Source organism: Drosophila arizonae, chromosome 4 (assembly GCF_054131065.1).
Source record: "Drosophila arizonae isolate 15081-1271.41 chromosome 4, UAZ_ARI_1.0, whole genome shotgun sequence".
Classification (NCBI taxonomy): domain Eukaryota; kingdom Metazoa; phylum Arthropoda; class Insecta; order Diptera; family Drosophilidae; genus Drosophila; species Drosophila arizonae.
This window is the reverse complement of record NC_142924.1, coordinates 18,072,434-18,089,794: the sequence shown is the minus strand read 5'-3', so window position 1 is coordinate 18,089,794 and position 17,361 is coordinate 18,072,434. Positions and strand designations below refer to the sequence as shown.

The window sequence follows — 17,361 nt, the reverse complement described above, 5'->3', positions numbered from 1 at the left end:
TTTTCAGTCTGTCTTTGTTCTCTTTCTCTCTCTCTGTCCTCTCTCTCTCTGTCTTTTACTCTTTGTCTGTTTGATAAATTCCATGAGAAATCATTAAAAACAATATTGTCGCCCGCAATCGAGCTGGCGTCACAGATTGTTTATTTACTTTTATACATTGCTTTCCTCTTTTTTGTCGACTTTTAAATTGGGTTGTCTTAAGTTAAAGTTAAAAAAAGCTGCTATAATTTTATAACGTATTTTTCTTAGATAATATTCGAAAGCTGTTCTTTAAAAGCCATGTAGTATAAGTTAATTATGGAATTATTAATTAGCTTTTGCTTCTCCCAATTGCATTTTGAACTGGAGATCCTCACCACACTCTCCATCTCTATCGGTCTCTGACTGTTACAGTCCGTTCTTGCACATCTCTGTCTGTCCCTGTCCGTTCAGGTCTGTCGCTCTCCCTTTCTGTCCACTACATCCAGCTCTCTCCGTCTCTGTCTGACTCTCTTCGGCTCTGTTCGTCTTTGCTCGTCTCGATCAGTTTGTATCCGTCTATTTCCCCCTTCTGCCTCTGACTGTCTGTCTGTCTGTCTGTCGCTCTCTTTGTTCTCTATCTCTTCCTCGCTCTCTCTCTCTCTCCATCTCACTCTATCTCTCTTTCTCTCTTCCTCTCTCTCACTTTCTCTCACTTTCTCTCACTCTCTATCTCTTTCATTGCCTCACTTTAAGTGTCTCCCTATTTAATTTCACATTTCAGTTTTAATAGCACAAACCGAAACGCAAACAACACTCATCCTCTAACAAATAGACAACGGCGATAAAATAGGAGACCTGGTTACACCTGGTTGGCCATACCTCACCCTCCCACTGCCTTCCTCCCTCAGTCTCTCTCACACACTCTGTCTTGCGCTTGGCAATAGTCAAGTGTGTGTGAGTGTGTGTGTTGTGTAGTGGCAAAAGGATTTTGTGTTTGAAACCCGTAAAGTGAAATTAAAATGGCTCTGACTGCGGCAGCCTTGCGGACTGACCAACTGAAGCAAATGGCCGGCGCGCAGTACAGGTAATCAAGAAACAAGGTAGACAAAAAGCGTGTATGCACACGTATATATGTGTATGTGGATGGGCAGGGCTCTGCTTAGGGCCATCGACTTCAGCATACCTCTTAGTTATCTGTGCAGCGCTCGCTGTCGTTATTGCTGTTGTTTCTCTTCGAGTTACAACCAGCTACAACAGCGATTAAAGCAGTGACACTCCCACACACACGGGTTGTGGGCGAACACTTTGTGGTTTCTGCTTCAAGTGGGAGGCGAGACAGCGAGTAGAGACAGAGACAGAGACAAAGACAGAGAGTGAGGCAAAGGGAGAGGTGTGAGTTTTTGGGTAACTGCGGCCAACATTTCAAATTGCTTAATTTACAAGCGAGTTGCAGAAGCAAAAGCCAACACGATTGCGGCGGCAAGCTGCACAAAAAAAAAAAAAACTAGTTGGCAAAATGTTGACTCTCAGAGCAACTGCTCTGCGGAGGCTGAGGCTGCGGCTGCGGCTGCGACTGAGGCTGAGTTGTCGCCGCCTTTGGGCTGGCGCATCAACAAAAAGCTCGTAACGTAACCAACGAATTGGCCAGACTCTCAACGCCAGTTGCTATTAGACTTGGCCAATACGAAGGCCGCGTTAGAGCAAATTTCGAAATTGGAAGAGACTCCAGAGGAGGCTGTATAAAATATTTGTCATTTGTTTATTATAAATACATAATGTAGAGAAAAACATCAAATGAAATTAAAAACTTGATTGTACCAACTAAGTTAGGGTGTATTAAATAAAATTTGCTAAGAAGCAAATATATTGAATAAGGTTCACAACTACTAGACCGAACAAAATATTGCTGTCATTAGAATCCTACCAAACGAACAGCTGTTATTATAATATTTATGCTCAGTTGATGACTATATGCGATACTTATGCTCAAACTGGAGTGCCTTGGGCATAGCAACAGATCTCTAGACTAACCACAATTAGCAATAACACCCACTAGACCTTCCAGATCACTGTTATGGAATTCTAATGTCTCTCCAGTTATTAAATTTATAAATGTAAACATCAATGTCCAAACAAACTTTTAAGCAATAGAAAAAAAATTTAGGAAAAAATTACCTTGCATGATAACAGAGGGGATTTCTTTTTTTTCCAATTTGTTTAAAATTCGATTTATATTCAATGATGTTCTATAGAAATATGAACTTAGCTTTATTAGACTTAATTAAAACATTAAACAAATAATTTTCAATATAAAAACTTTGTACATTTCTCCTATCAAACTATACTTCATATCTCTAATTGAGCCAAGCTGAATCTTTAATCAAAAACATCTCCATCTTCTTGTGAGAACCTGAGTTGATTAATAATCGAATCAGTCCTTGCAATTTGTACTGATTCATGGTTTGCGCATGTTATGCCAAACCTATGGGCTAACCTCGGGGCTTAGCTACGTTTTTTTCCCTTCTTCCTCTTTATTTCTTTTTTGCCCATCTATCGTGTGATGTTTCTCATGCATTTTGCAGCATTTCCTTTTCGGTTTACATTTGCTTTCCTGTTGCCGTTGGCCACAAAGCTGACACTCGTTTCATTGATAACGTTTCATTCCTTTTTTTTATCAGCTTCTCCTTCTGTTTCTTTTACCCTCGTCAGTAGCTACGGCAGCTGCCCAGGTAATCAAGTTAGACGGGAAGGGGTTTGTTAATTTCCAAGATATTGCAAAATAATTGCTTGCTTGTTCTGGCCAGCCCAATTGACAGTTCTCTTGTAATCTGCCTGCATCTCTGAAATGATGTCGGAGCAGCTTTAAGGAAATTCAACTCACTGCCAATGGCACTGCACTCTTATTCTCAGTGACATGAACATGGCAGAGACTCACACGCTGCACGTAAAACTGCGGCTTATGGTTCATATGCACTCGAGCCATATTCTCAACGACCCCCCACACACACTCACACGCACACAGACACGGACACGGACTTGGACTCAGACTCCTTAACCGCTTGGCTGCACAAGCTACTTCCAGTTTATACCCACACTCTCTCTCTCTCTTTCTCTCTCTTTCTGTCTCTCTCTCTCTTTCTGTCTCTCTCTCTCTCTCCCTGTCTATCTTTCGACAATGCAGCTCCAATTTCAGCTCCCTCTCTCTCCCTCTTTCTCTCCGTGTGAAAGTGTTAAAACGTGTCATTTGATACGCTGAACTGGCGTAACATCAGCTAGCTGCTGGCTCCCCAGTGCCGCTTTTATGTACTCCAGCCCGATGTTGGCATTTTTCTATGCAAATAATGCGGCGGTCTATATTCATTTATTTAGCATAAATATTTATATTTATATGCGCGCATTGCCATTTTTATAACAATCGCTATAAAGCATATATATGTACATTTATGTAGATATATCTGTATGTGTGTCTATTAGACACTGTCTATAGGTATCTATGAAACACGTGAGCTGAGCTGCGCACCTATTTAACATAAATGTAAATTTCCGCACTATTAACATTTTTTACGGTTTATTTTCATAGAAAGGTTTCATCTGCTCATTTTCAGTTTATGAAATATGAATATATTTATATATATTTTTATTCAATATATCTTTTGGTTGATACAAATATAAACAGAACACATTCTGCTCTGCCTTAGAGAGCTTTCTAAATGTGTGAATTTGTTTTACAATATATATTAAAAAATATATGTAAGGTTTTTAAAATTTTATTTTATTTTTGTTATTATTATTTTATTTTATTTATTTATAATTATTATTATTATTATTATTATTTTTTTTTTGTTATTTATGATAACTAAAGAGAGAAAAAAAGTAAAATAAAATTTTAATTAGCTTTACATATTTTTTTGAAACATACTTTAATACAATTTCAAAAATTATAGTATGAGCAGTGGTTGCTGACCATAAATAGAAACCGCAATATATTATTTGAGGCTAGGCTACGTCTATGCTATTAGGTAAATAGAGAAGAGTTCATTCAATTCGCTACCTTTGACTTTTAATTTGAGGCCAGCTGAGTTAAAAAGGCTTCAAACGGAGGTTTCCAAAATAGTTGACTTGGCTCTCTTTATGCTAACATGTTTCTAGGGCATCCTCAATTATGGCTACAGCGATTATTTCCTGTTGAATAATAGCTTAAGAGCTTAAGGACAAGTGAGACTGCTTTAGTTTATACAAATTTGAGTCAGTCATATTAGATATTTCGCTGTACATAATTTATAAATTTATTTTTATTTTAATAATAATTTGTTTATTTAATTTATAGAATCACTTTTATTTGCTCAGCCTCTCCTTTGTACTTTAAATTAAATTTTTTTGGAAATCATCATCAAATTTAATTGCATAAACTTTTGCTTATCTTCGACTTTGCATTCTTCTTTTTTGAGCACATTAAAATTATATTTATGTATATATTGTTAGCTGTGAGTTTTTATGTGCTCTAAAAGCGCTTGATATTCAGCTTTTCCGCTGAGTGACTCGTTATCGCATTGTGCATTTTACTGTGAGTTTTTAACGTCAATCTGGCTGAGCACGACGAAAGGGCGACATTCTGCACCGAAATGAATGACAATTGTTTGTCTGTTCGAGCAAACTTTTGGCCAAAAGTCAACTCGAAAATTTGCACATTTAACTTTTAAGCGTCAGCATCCTCATGGCTCTACATACATACATACATGTGTACATATATACGTATATATCATTCTTTCTAAGCTGAGTGGAGTAAATGCTTTAATTTTGTTTGTCGCTCTGGTTCGGCTTGTTGTGTCATCTGCGCCAATTTGCCATTGGCTCGTAAATATATTTATGCTCGCATTTTATTTGCGCACTCAAATCAAATTTATCGCCCCCATTTTGTTCATTCGAAAACAAGTTGAGAGATACTATGTATTATGATGAAGTGTTTGCAGCGCCATCTGGACTAAATACATGTCGCATGATGTGCCAAAGGGTTCTACTGCTGCCCTGATTGGGTTTCTTTCGTCTCGGTCTATGAATATATGATTCTGATTTAGGGCGAATAATCCCAACAGCAGCAGTAGCAGCAGCAGCACGATTGTCTTGCTTATTATTCTTATCGGCTTCCCTTGGCTGCTGGCCTTGCTCTGTGCCATTTTTTATGTCCCACACTGCGTATACGTACTCGCACTCGCAGTCGCCACAGTTCGTCGCGCGTTTTACTTAAGAGCCGCGAATAATGGCAATTTTCGTTTGCAAATGTGCAACCGGGTGCCGGTGCGGTGGCCGCCTCTACCTCCCCCGCCTCTACCGCTGCAGTTATGCAGCTATGCTTTGCTTATAAATTTCGAATGCAAATGCTAAACCAGCTCCAAGTTGCCGGTTGGCTGCTGGGCCAGCCACTGAGACATTTGTCAGCGTTATATGCGCACGTTGTGGCTACATACATACATACACACATATACATACACATATCTATACTATATGCACATGACAATCTCTGCGGCTTCTCCCTGAGACTCGGCTCAACCTGCTGCGACATTCGCGGCTGCATTACGCTAATAACCTGAGCTGTTTGAGTTATGTGCGACGGCCAGGAAATTTCACAAATTTCTGAATGGCTTCGCAGATAAAACGCAGCGCTTTAGGACGATTTGTGAGCATGTCTTACAAACTTGAGCTCAACTATTAATTAACCCAATAACGTCTAGCGGGAGCTCAGCTCAATTTCGAAAGTTTTTGGTGAGCTGGGAGTTGAGTGTGTATAGAGTAATCATACACATAGATGTGTGGATGGAGCTGGCTAAAGCATCAGAAAAGTCCACAAGGTAATTTTAGCTTGATGGAGATAGCTGCGGCTCGCAAGGCTTCAAAGGCGAACAGTTTTCTTTGCAGCCTGAATATTTGAATATGCAAAAGCCAAGTGGGTGCGGCCTGAGCTGCCAATCAGAATATTGACTTGATGAGAATCGCATAGAAGGGATATTTCTACAGTTTACATAAAGCTGCCTACAGTTGTCTTTGGCTTCTGTTTTTGGTTTTATTTTTTGATTCTGCGAAACATTAGAAGACTGAATAGAAACTTGCCGTCACATAAAACACTTTGTTACATAAACTATCCATGCAGCGTGTGAACGGCGCCAATGCTTGACGGCCTCTAAGTGCAGCCTTTGTGCGTATTTCCGGCACAAGCTCTGACCCCCCTCGGACCACACCTGTGTGCGTACACACAAGCGGAAGTTGACCAGGCGCTGCTCCCAAAGCGTCGAGCCCCCAGATGGGTGCGTGTCTCTCCCTCTCTCTCTCTCTCTCCCTCACTCTCTCTGTGTGTGTGTGTGAAAGGAACTTCCGTGGCGTGTCCCGGCGAACACTTCCGTCTGTCTGGCCCCTTTGACTTGTCATTGTCAGGTGCTAGCCGCATTGTAAGCACAACGCTCGTCCTTGGCATATTTGCATTTCAGTGCGCGCCTGCATATCAATGGCTGCTGCTCAGTGGAGCCAATCTTCAGCAGAGATGCCACTCAATTTTCGTTACGTTCAGCGTTTCACCTTAGCCAGCCGCATAAAACTAACTCGCCAGCATTTTTTTGGCGCCACTCTGCAAAACTTTTCCCATAGCAGAGCAAAAAGTTGATAATTATCTCATACATTCTGCTGGCTTAATTAGCGGGCAGCTTGTGGCCCCTTTTTATAGAGTTTTTCGTAGCTTCGGCACTGTAAATATTTCACAGCTGTGACAAGCAAAAGCTTTCTGCAATCATATATATTTTAATAAAAATTGGCGAGAGGGTGAAATGTATTTTGCATACATGTTGCAGATTCTATAATTTAGTTTGTAATAACTTTTTAATGTACATCCAAATTAGTTTAGAGTTGGCAATTAACAATTTTTCATGATTCTATTTGAAGTTTGGCAGGATTCTATTCATTATTGAATAATTTAATAAACTAATCCCTGAGCTCTTCCGAAATATGAATATTTTGCTAGTAAATTTAAGTATTAGCTTTTATGCATGATTTCTTCCTCTCTTTATCTCTCTCTCTCTCTCTCTCTCTCTCTCTCTCACTCTCTCTATTTCTCTGTCTCCCTCTGTATCTCCTGCTCTATTTTACTGTTCATCTTGTTCCTAACCATTTCTCTCTCAGGCTCTTTTTTTCTCATTCTCTCTCTCTCTAGCTCACTCTCACACACACACATTGAATTTCTTTCTTTCTTCCTTTCTCTCTCTCTCTCTCCATATATCTCTCTCACACACAGACACACATGTACATTGACTTTATTTTTCTCTCTCTCTCTGTCACATAGATTTCGTTTCTCTCTTTCTCTGTCATGTTTTTTCACGCTCTCCTCCTTACTCTACTTGTCGTCTCTCCATCGATTTCTTCTTCTTACTCCCTTTATCTCCTTCTCACTCTCTCTATGACTCTCGCTCTCTCGCTGTCTCTTCTTCGAATTCTCTCCCTCCCACACTCTCTCCCTCGCTGTCTGTCTGTGTCTCTCCTCTTCTACTACTCTCTCTCAACATAATTTCATTTTGAATGTAATTTTCGGTCATTGTCAAAATGATTTGTTTTGCGTTTGTTATGGCTAGACAACATAATAGCCTCAAAAAGTGCTCAGTCTTAATCTACGTCATAAGCAACTCATAGAATATGACAGTTGTACGACAGATACTGCAGGGTATATGATGAGATGACTAAGATATTTTTAGCAGACTTTCTTTGGTTATTAAAGCTACATACATAAATATTTGCTACCCTCTGTGGGTATATGCTCATATTTCTCCTTTTCTCACAAAATTTAATACTCTCTGTAGCTGCTTAGTAATTCGGCCAGAAGTATGCCGCATTTTAAAGATCCGCCACGGCAGCCATAAAGCAATTTAATGAATACATTTTTGATTTGAATATTTTAAGCCACAAAGTGCAGCCACACGCTGGCAAAACTATTTTCATTTTTATAAGATTTTATCTTATTTAATTTAAGCATAGTTCTTGTGCCTCTTGCCCCTGCTCCCCACCCTATAACCGCCTACGCTTGCAGTCGACTGTCGTCGACATCTTTGCGCAATTTTGTCCTTTGCGCTGCGAGCAATTTAAAGCGAAAGTTGCCAAAGTATTAAAACTTTTCTAGTTACTTGTTAGTTAAATAATAATGCGTAAAAGGAATCCCTACTCCTTGCTTTTGTCCTTTCGCGCACTCTCTCTCTATCTACTACTCACACTCTCCCTCTCTGTCTCTCTCCTTTTCACTCTCTGTGAGTACAATAAAAATGCAGCTGCAAATGCAATTAAATTCTGACCACACCTGGAAAAAACTTGTAAGAAGATTTATGTGACATCTGAAGCAGACATTCGCCAATATATATTGAGTTGTTGCCCCTCAAAGCTGACTTTGTATACGTCGAACAACACATTCAAAGCATGCCCTAGTGCAATGTGTCAGCAGACACATACAAATGTACGTACGTATGTATATGTGTGTGTATGTGAGCTGGAATTAGTCAAGGTGCTGAGCTCGTTCCCCTTAAAGGCTTTGGATAAAAGGCAACTTCGCAATTACTTTAATTTCTGCGACATTTTCGCAATGAAGAGCTGACCAGATGCTGAGCATATCAATTAGAGAGTCCTTTCAGCCGGTTCTTTAGCTAAGCCGACATAATGAATGGAGTTGGTATATTATATATGAGATATCTACCTGAGTCATGGGTCTAAGAGGTATGAAAAGAATTTTAATTTCAATTAACATTTTCATTTAACAGAAATTTAATTAAATAGTAGTTTGAATTGGACTTAAATTTAGTCAGTTTTATATTAGCTCTAACATCCATATAAATAAATGATTAAAATGAGCAGATGGCACATATATATATATATCTTTTTTTTTTTTAGATTTTATATATCATCTAGATATCTACCCTATATTTTTCCATCAATAACATTTGCTTATTATTTTATTCAAGACAGATTGCAAATAGAATATTAAAAAAAAAAAAATAAATAAATAAATTAATATCTACAATATATTCTTCCATCAATAATATATGCACGTAAATTTATAACAATTTCCTAGTCAACATTCAATATGCACAAAATTAATATATCTTCTTCACTTCCCTTATCTCATCTCTTGCCTTACTGCTCCTTCTTTGTCATATGAAAATCCCAAGTTTGTATAAGCCGCATTTTAATAATAATAAATGACAACAAATTGCAAATTTGCTTTTTTCCATATTTTTCCACGCTTCACATGTGGTTGATGAAAATAAATTTGCTGGGGCTGCTCAGCGCCGCCCATAAATGCAAAGTGAGCAAACCGAAAAAAAAGGAAAATAAATAAACACAGCTAAGTAAATTTATTTAAACAATTTTCAGCCGTTTTAGCCCATTTGCGCTGAGTTTTGTTAACGCTTAGCGCAAACGGGCCAATGTCCAGCGGCGACAAAACGGCGCCAGCCCTCGCCTCCTGCTGGCAAACAAAAGCCAAAGTCGAGAAGGCAACAGTCGTGGCTAGAGTGCGAGTGTGTGCGTGTGTGTGTCTGTTTTCTATTTGCTCACCAACATATACATACATACATACATACATGTGTGTATGTCGACATATGTGAAACCTTTTGTCTGACTCTCTGTCTGGGCCTCTCTGGGGCTCTATTTGACTTGCCGTAAAAGCCTCGCGGCCACAGACTGACGCCAAGGCACGTGGCCCGATTATCTGTGCCAGTTGCTTCTTTTTCCTCCTCCTGCTCCACCTCCACCTCCTCTTCCTCGGCTCCTACTGTTGCGCCCGTTGTTTCCTGCTTGTTGTCTAGTTTTCTTTTGCTTTCTTCTTGTTTCTTGTTTCCTTTTGTGTATCATCGTATTTGTACATCTTATTTAGTTTTCTATGCATGTTTTTTTCCTTAATATTTATGAGTGGCGGGCGCTTGTTAATATGCCAAGCAACATCTATTTGCTTGCCTTTAAAATGAGCGTGATTTATGCCCAGTCAAGCGTGTGGGCCAAAACTCCGCTCCTGCTTAGCCAAACTTAATGCATATGTGGCTCACAGCATATGCCATAAATTATGTGATATAAGTTTTTTATTGAAATTGAAATTGTTATCTCATCAGAATCAAAAGTTGTGTGTGTGGGTGTGTGTGCGTGTGTGTGTGTGGCCTCGATGCAGCATTTCCAATTAAATTACCGACTTATTCAATGGCTTTTAGACCTTTTATAGTTGAGCTTATCTGAAATGAATCCGTTTGCACAGCCAAAGGGCAGTTAGAGGTAACACACACACACACACACACACACACGCACACAGTGGTAATTGTCGGCTGATTGCATTTCAATTAAAGTTGCATTACGCAGTATAAATTCAAACAAACGCCATCTAAAACAAATTGCCAGCCATTATAGCAGGGGAGGAGTGAGAGAGGTGATGGAGGGGGGGGGGGGGGGGGTATTGAGGCTACGTAACAATGTCGTTATTTATGTGGCACAACACGGACTTACATAGTGGCCCGAATGCCAACAGAGAGAGAGAGAGGGTGAGAGAGAGGGAGAGAGATGCCAGAGCCTGGATAAGCCGCAAACAATTTGCAATGCGAGCCGAGCTGAGGCGAGTCGAGCGAGTCGCGGGTAAATGTTCAAAACTAAATAGAAATGTGCAGGATATGTGACAATTTGCATTTTTATGCAAACTATTTTGAGCTCAATTATGGCGCCCACCTGGCAGTCTGGGCTGACAGGCACGTCTCTCGCTCTCTCTCTCCCTCTCTCGCTCTCTCTGGGGAGAATGGCACCTAATGCAGTTGCAGCAGAGGTTGGGCAGGCATGCGAGAAACTCATTTTGTTTGTGCAATGAAACACGCGCGGCTGCTCATGCGATGATTTTTTCGAAATGCGCGTGGGCGTGGCCCAGGCAAATGCATAGGCGTAGCCATACAGACATATATAATATGCCCTGGGTATGCACACACACACACACACACATACATATATATTATGTTTTATACCTAGGAATTTATGCATTAGTCGCAGGTAAACAGGCTGGGGCTGCCTGCCACGCCCACACAACAGCGCCCGCAGGTGAAGCAGTTTCGAGCCCATCAGACATGTAAATTAACATAAGCAGCACGAGCTGCGCTTCAAGTGGCGCCGCCTGCAACGTCTTTTGAGCCGGAGACTCGCTTTGAAGGCTGCTCGAAATGCGCTTATGCCTGCCAGGCTAAGCTGCCTCAAAATATGCAATGGTTTTTTCACTCTCTCTCTCTCTCTTTCTCTCTGTGTCTCTCTCTCTTTGTGTGTCTCCAGCTTTTTTGTGGAATAATTTAGATAATGTCTTCAAATTATGCTAAACTATGCGCATATGTTAAAGCTGGCGCTTGGCGACAGCCAAAGATTACAAATAGACTATGAGATAAAAGTTCTGCTCCACAGATTCTATGCATCCCGCTAGGCCATCCAAAATCCAAATTTTCAAAATCCACTTTAGTTTGCAATTTGCATACAATTGAGTTTGATCAATTTTAAATAGGGGAATAATAATGAATGTTTAAGATTATTGAGCATAGGCAACTCTTTTATCTCCATTTGTATTTTTGCATTTTTATTTAATTTAATTTTATTTTAATTTTTTTTTTTAAATTTGTTTATATTTTACTATGCATTTACTTATTACAATTTTTAAAAATTATTTTTGCATTTATTTTTAGAATTTTGCTTATATTATTATGAATTTATTTATTATAATTATTATATTATTATTACAATTATTATTATTATTTTTTTTTATATGAAACAAGTATTCTGCATGAGCCAGTATTTCACAATATTTTCTTTTGTTTCATCAAATTCGATAATGAATTTGATAGCTCAACTGAACCGGCGACAATTTTAATTGAATTTTCCATTCAGCTACTCGTTTGGCTCTTATTTCCGTAACTCTCGCCTTCAAATAATATCTCTCGCTTTAAGCTCCAGTTATCACTCTGTTAAGCCAATGCTTGCATAGCCGCACAGTTGTTGTTGTTCACAGCAGCCGCAATGAAAAACTCGTACACCTTGTTTATACATTTTCAATGAACGAGAGAAACAAAAAAAATATGAGAGGAGTAGAGTATTAACCAGAGCGAGGACAGCAGCCTGTTAATTAATAGCCACTGCAGTGCCAGAGAAGGAGAGAGCGAGAGGTGGAGGGAGCGAGAAGAGCGAGCAAACTCTACAAAATCCCCAGTTTATGGACGATGATAAGCGCTGTACACAGCAAAAACAAAAAACAACAGCAAAAAACTCAAAGTGTTACAAGTTAAGCTTGAAAAATAAGCAAAGATGATGTGCATAGGGCAAACACAAAAAAATATATATATAGCTCAGATCCGCTTTAAGCTTTAGCTTCAGGCTTTAAAGGACCTTGCTGCTGCTGCTGCTGTTGCTGCTGTGCATGTTGCTGCAGCTTAAATATTTTTAATTGCATTTTGCGTAATCACCCAACACCTACGCGCGCTGCCTGGAACAGAGCTGAACGGAGCACGAACCGATGCCTGGCTACTGAAAGCAGTGCACATTTTTCCAATAGTTAATGGCAATTTGCTGTTTTGCTATTTACGCCAATTATCCTGCATTTACAGGCAACGGCAGCAGCAGCAGCAGCAGAAGCGCCAACATGAAAGCCAATGCAAGTCAAGGCACACCAACAATAGCCGCAACAACAACTTGGCCAACCAGCCATGGCAAAGTGCAAGTCGCGCACATTGCTGCGGCTGCATTGTATGGGTGTGCGAGTGTGTGTGGCAGGCAGTGTGCCCTGTGCAAACACATCATAATTGAAGCCTTCAACAAGTTTCACATACAATTACGAACACCTGGCAGCCAGGTGCAAACGCACACAGCTCCCGGCTAAAGACCAGGCACAACTACCAAGCCGCAGACTCTTGAGAGACCCGGCCAAGCACGTGACACTCGGCCAACGAGTAGGCATTGTTGGAGACTTGCTCTAAGCAATCGAGTTAACTCAAAGCCAACATACAATGGCAGGGAAATGCCTGGCAGGTAAAACTCGATTCTGTGTAGCTTATGGAAGCAAATTATTAAGGTGAGTTCCTGCATGAGCTAAAGAAAATTTTAATTTAAATTTATTTTTAATAATTTTATTTTTATAATTTTATTAATATAAATATTTTTTCTTTAAATTATTAAGATGAGTTCTTGCACGTGGGAAAGAATGTTTTACTCACTATTAGCTAATTTTAGTTAAAATTTATGCTTAATAATTTAATAGATTTTTTATTAGTTTTATTTAATCCTTTTACATTTCTAAAGTCAGCTATTGCACGCGTGTAAGAATGTTCTACTTTTTAATAATTGCTGGGTCCTAGCATGTTTATTTTCATAAATTTAATTATATATATATATTTTTTTTTTTCATTGATATATTATTTATTATCATTGATACTCGTTTATTATCTTGGCAAATTTTATTTCAGATTTGCTTTTAATTTTTTAATATTATTTCTTATTTATTGTAAGCTTTTACCCAATTTTATTTATGTTGTTTTTTCAGTATTCTCTTTTTTTTATTAAATTTATTTTCTATACTCTGATTTTATTTTTTATGGACTTTTGGCTCTTTTCATAGATTTTTAAATATTTTAACTTTACTTTTATATTGATTTTAAGCTCTTTGCAAATTTTATTTTAGATTTTTTTAAATACATATTTTAATTTTTAAATATTTAAATGATTAAGACTATTTACTGCATGCATGAAAAACAGTTTTATTTTTATTGTTAGTTTTTATTTTTAATATTTTATTTACTTTTTTTTATTGACTTAGCACATTATAGATATTATAATATTTTGATTTTAATTTTTCTTTATTTATTGGATCATTTAATCATGATTTATTTTATAGTTGCTTTACCAATCGTTACTTTATTATTTTATATTTTAAAAGTATACCTTAAAATAGTTATTTTTAAAACCTTTTTACTAAATTAAATACATTTCATAAATATTATAAAATGAGCATCAAAAGAGAGTCAATTCAGTATTCACTCAGTTCTTCATTTTTTCTCTTTTCGCTAAGGAAAATACCTTTAAGCATTCCTATTTTTCAATTTGCTAGCATTTATCTTTGAGCTAACGAATTGCATAAATTAAACCAACGACATTTTACTCTTCAAGCTGAGTTTGTCCTTCTCCCTTACCCAACCCCATCCCTATCCCCATGCCGGCCGTCTACACAATCCGCTTAGTTTGTGGGCAACGCTTGAAGGCCATTACTCAATGGCGGTTTAAATAAGCGAAAGGTTGGTGTTTCATGCGTGCCAAGTGCCGTTCGGGCAGCTCGGACAGTTCGGTCTATATTAGCATTGTATGCCATACATCAAGCATACGCACTGTGTGTGCGCAACTATTTGGCTTAGCTTTTGGCTTTTGTTTGCGAACGGCAGCAATAAAGCTGTGGCCCCATGGCCAAAGACAAATTAACAACAAATGCCATAAATCGCATGGTTCGATATGCGTAGAGCCAATAATCTCTATCTCTAGCTACTCTCTCTCCCTCTGTCTCTCTGCACAGTGTCTGCTAATTGTCAGTGACTATTTATGTCCATTGTCATGTTTGTGCATTTGCCGTGCTCATTTATCTCGCCGAGCTTTGGCAGACATTTGTCACGAGGGGCTCACATTAAAGCGTGATGGAAAATCATGAAATTAATTTTGAATGCATTCAAACGGCACAAAACAACAAAAACTGAAACTGTAAATAGTTTTCGCTAAATAGATGCTGCAGTCAAATATCCATGGATAATCGAGGCATATTTATTTTGGCTTTTAATGTGAAGTGACTTTTGGCGCTGCTGTTGTCCAGCCCAATGCATATTTCATGTAATTTATGTTTGTCAACAAACTGAAACAGCTCCAACTATTTGGTCAGGGCCCGCCACATGTAATATCGATGCTTCAGCCGGACAGCAGTTGACATTTGCGGTTGAATAACTAAATGAAACTAATTAAATAACATGGAGCTGTCCAGCTAAATTCGATGCACCAGTTAAATGAGCTAATAAATAGCAGAAGAATATTCAATAAATTGAAATGACATAGGGATCGGTTTTGTTTTCGGTTTAAAGAGAAATTTAAATTATCGAGAATTTCGTTAAAGCGGTTAGAATTTTTTTCATTTATCGATTTCGACTTTCGATATTCGATTAATGGCGCACAAATCACCGAGACTCGACTGTATTCAAGTTTAGCTCTAGCAATTTTTCAATTCAATGACGTTTTCACAAAGCTGTCAATTGCAAACTACGCAATCAGTAAAATAAAAATTATTAAAAATCGGAATTCTTACATCAAGTGAATATAATTACTTACAACGACTAAGATAAAAATTGATAAAATTAATGTATATTTAATAATAATATTTAATATTCCATCAGCCACAAACAAAAAGCATCTATGGATACACCGAACTATATACGACTACGAAGTCGAGTTGTGCCACTAAGTCCGGCTAAGGAGACGCCTGCAAAATGGAAAATGCATAAAAGCAAAAAGAACAAAGCGTGCAAAGAATGCTTCAAAAAGAACGCCGATGTGGAAAGTGAAAATGACGAGGCTGTGATTTTTGTGTCCGACTCACGAGATCCATTAGAGTTTATCGACTTGACCGAACATGAGGACCAATTTTAAAGTAAGTTTCATTGCGCATTTCAAAAAGAAATAATTATTTAATTTTTTTGTCCATTAAAGATCAAGGTTAAAGTTATTTTGTTATTAAATTTTGTTGTTAATGGGAAATTGCATTGTTTGTTGGAATTATAATCTAATTATGTTTGATTACAAATTGCATGAGACTAATGAAGATTGAATTTAAACTGTCAGGATATTGGAGACGTCAGAGATGGAGTGAAACGCTTCAGCCGGACAATCTTATTAGCTTTTGCATTGACTTGGGCAGAATGCTATGAAACTCAAGAGCCTCAAGATATAAGAACCTGTTAAGGTAAAGGCACCGAGTCACTAATCCAACTAGTCTAATTCAATAACCAACAGGATTTCTTTATTGCAGCTTTTCATTATAGCAAACAAATGAAGTTTTATTTAAAAATTTAAAAGCAAATCGACTTGGGCTTTGAACCCTGAATTTTTTGCATAATAATATAACAAATTGTAATTTATATATAATTTTAACGAAATTTTTTATTAAAAATATAAGCTTTTTTTTATCTGACTATTCGTTTAGTATGTGGGCCTAGATGGCGCCATCTGGCGGTTAGTGCTGCGTAAATTCCAATTGACTCTCGTTTAATTTGATAAAGTCAAATCAATTTCTGTCTGCTTAGCAGAAAAGCTAAAGCAATCCTCAGGTAATCCAATGCACATAGGCCTCAATATTTTGTCATTTCAAATATGGCAAAATGAACTGTATATTTTATTTGCCATTCCAGTTGCTTTGGCAGCAGCTCTAAGGCCCACAACTTTATAGCCTCGACTAGGTTGCGGCGAGCCTTGGCCAGTTTCTCTTTGACACGAGCTGCACAAATAGCTGTTACTAGTAAAAAGTGGAGATTCGTAAAGACTCTGATCTGCTCAGGCTAATTGAGATGCTTCATATAGCAGACAGACTGCAATTCCTAAAATGTTCCCTGCGTCTTGGCTATTTCTCCTGTTAGCAATTGGGATAATTACAATGGGAGCCAGCTCAACGAGGTCGATGCTAATGGAATTAATTGCTATTTCCAGCATTAGGGCCAACCAAGGTGGCTTCGCAGAATCTACTGCGCAGCAAATTAGACAAAAGCTTGAATAATTTAATTAGATTCGCCTCGCTTTAATTACGAACAACCGCAAAAATCAACAAGCAGACGAAACAAAACACTCACAATGCTAAATTCAAAGAGCAACATTGAGGATTATGCTGGGATTACAGTAAGCAAATGAGCTCGGACTGCGCTCGGTCATTGGGTATTAACGTGGCTAAAGAGCACATCATTGTTGCAAATCCCCTGCAAAGAGGGGGTATGTGGGCATGTAAATTTGTGCTGAATGCCGAATGGAATTTACTCAGTTTAAATTGGCAATCATTAAAACAATATTAAAAAAAAAAATTAAATAAAATAACGATGAAAAATAAATTAAATTTAAACCTTTTTAATTCATGCTAAATAAAAAAATACAAATTATTGATGAAAAGATTTGTTCTGACTTTTCTCTCTGTTTCTCGCTGTGAGTTGCTTTCTATCATTCCCACTCTCTCTTGCTCCCACTCTACGCCCATCGATATCTCTCTGTCTCTCTCTTTCCCTCTCTCTCTTTCTGTCTCTCTTCCTCTCTTTCTCCCAATTTATCTCTATAGTCAGCAATACTAATTTTTTTCTCCATCTCCCATGCCAT

At 38.1% G+C, this 17,361-nt stretch overlaps 1 long non-coding RNA gene across 3 annotated transcripts; it reads left to right on the top strand.

The window, feature by feature from the left end:
* The first annotated feature begins 15,182 nt into the window (after window positions 1–15,182).
* Window positions 15,183–16,195, top strand: LOC108612868 (uncharacterized). Of its 3 annotated transcripts, XR_016269731.1 has the most exons (4): window positions 15,183–15,321; window positions 15,405–15,658; window positions 15,718–15,970; window positions 16,037–16,195. It is a non-coding gene; the product is annotated as an uncharacterized LOC108612868 (long non-coding RNA). The 3 variants fall into 3 exon arrangements; XR_016269732.1 differs by having other exon boundaries at window positions 15,262–15,658; window positions 16,021–16,195; XR_001915784.2 differs by having other exon boundaries at window positions 15,264–15,658.
* Window positions 16,196–17,361: the final 1,166 nt, after the last annotated feature.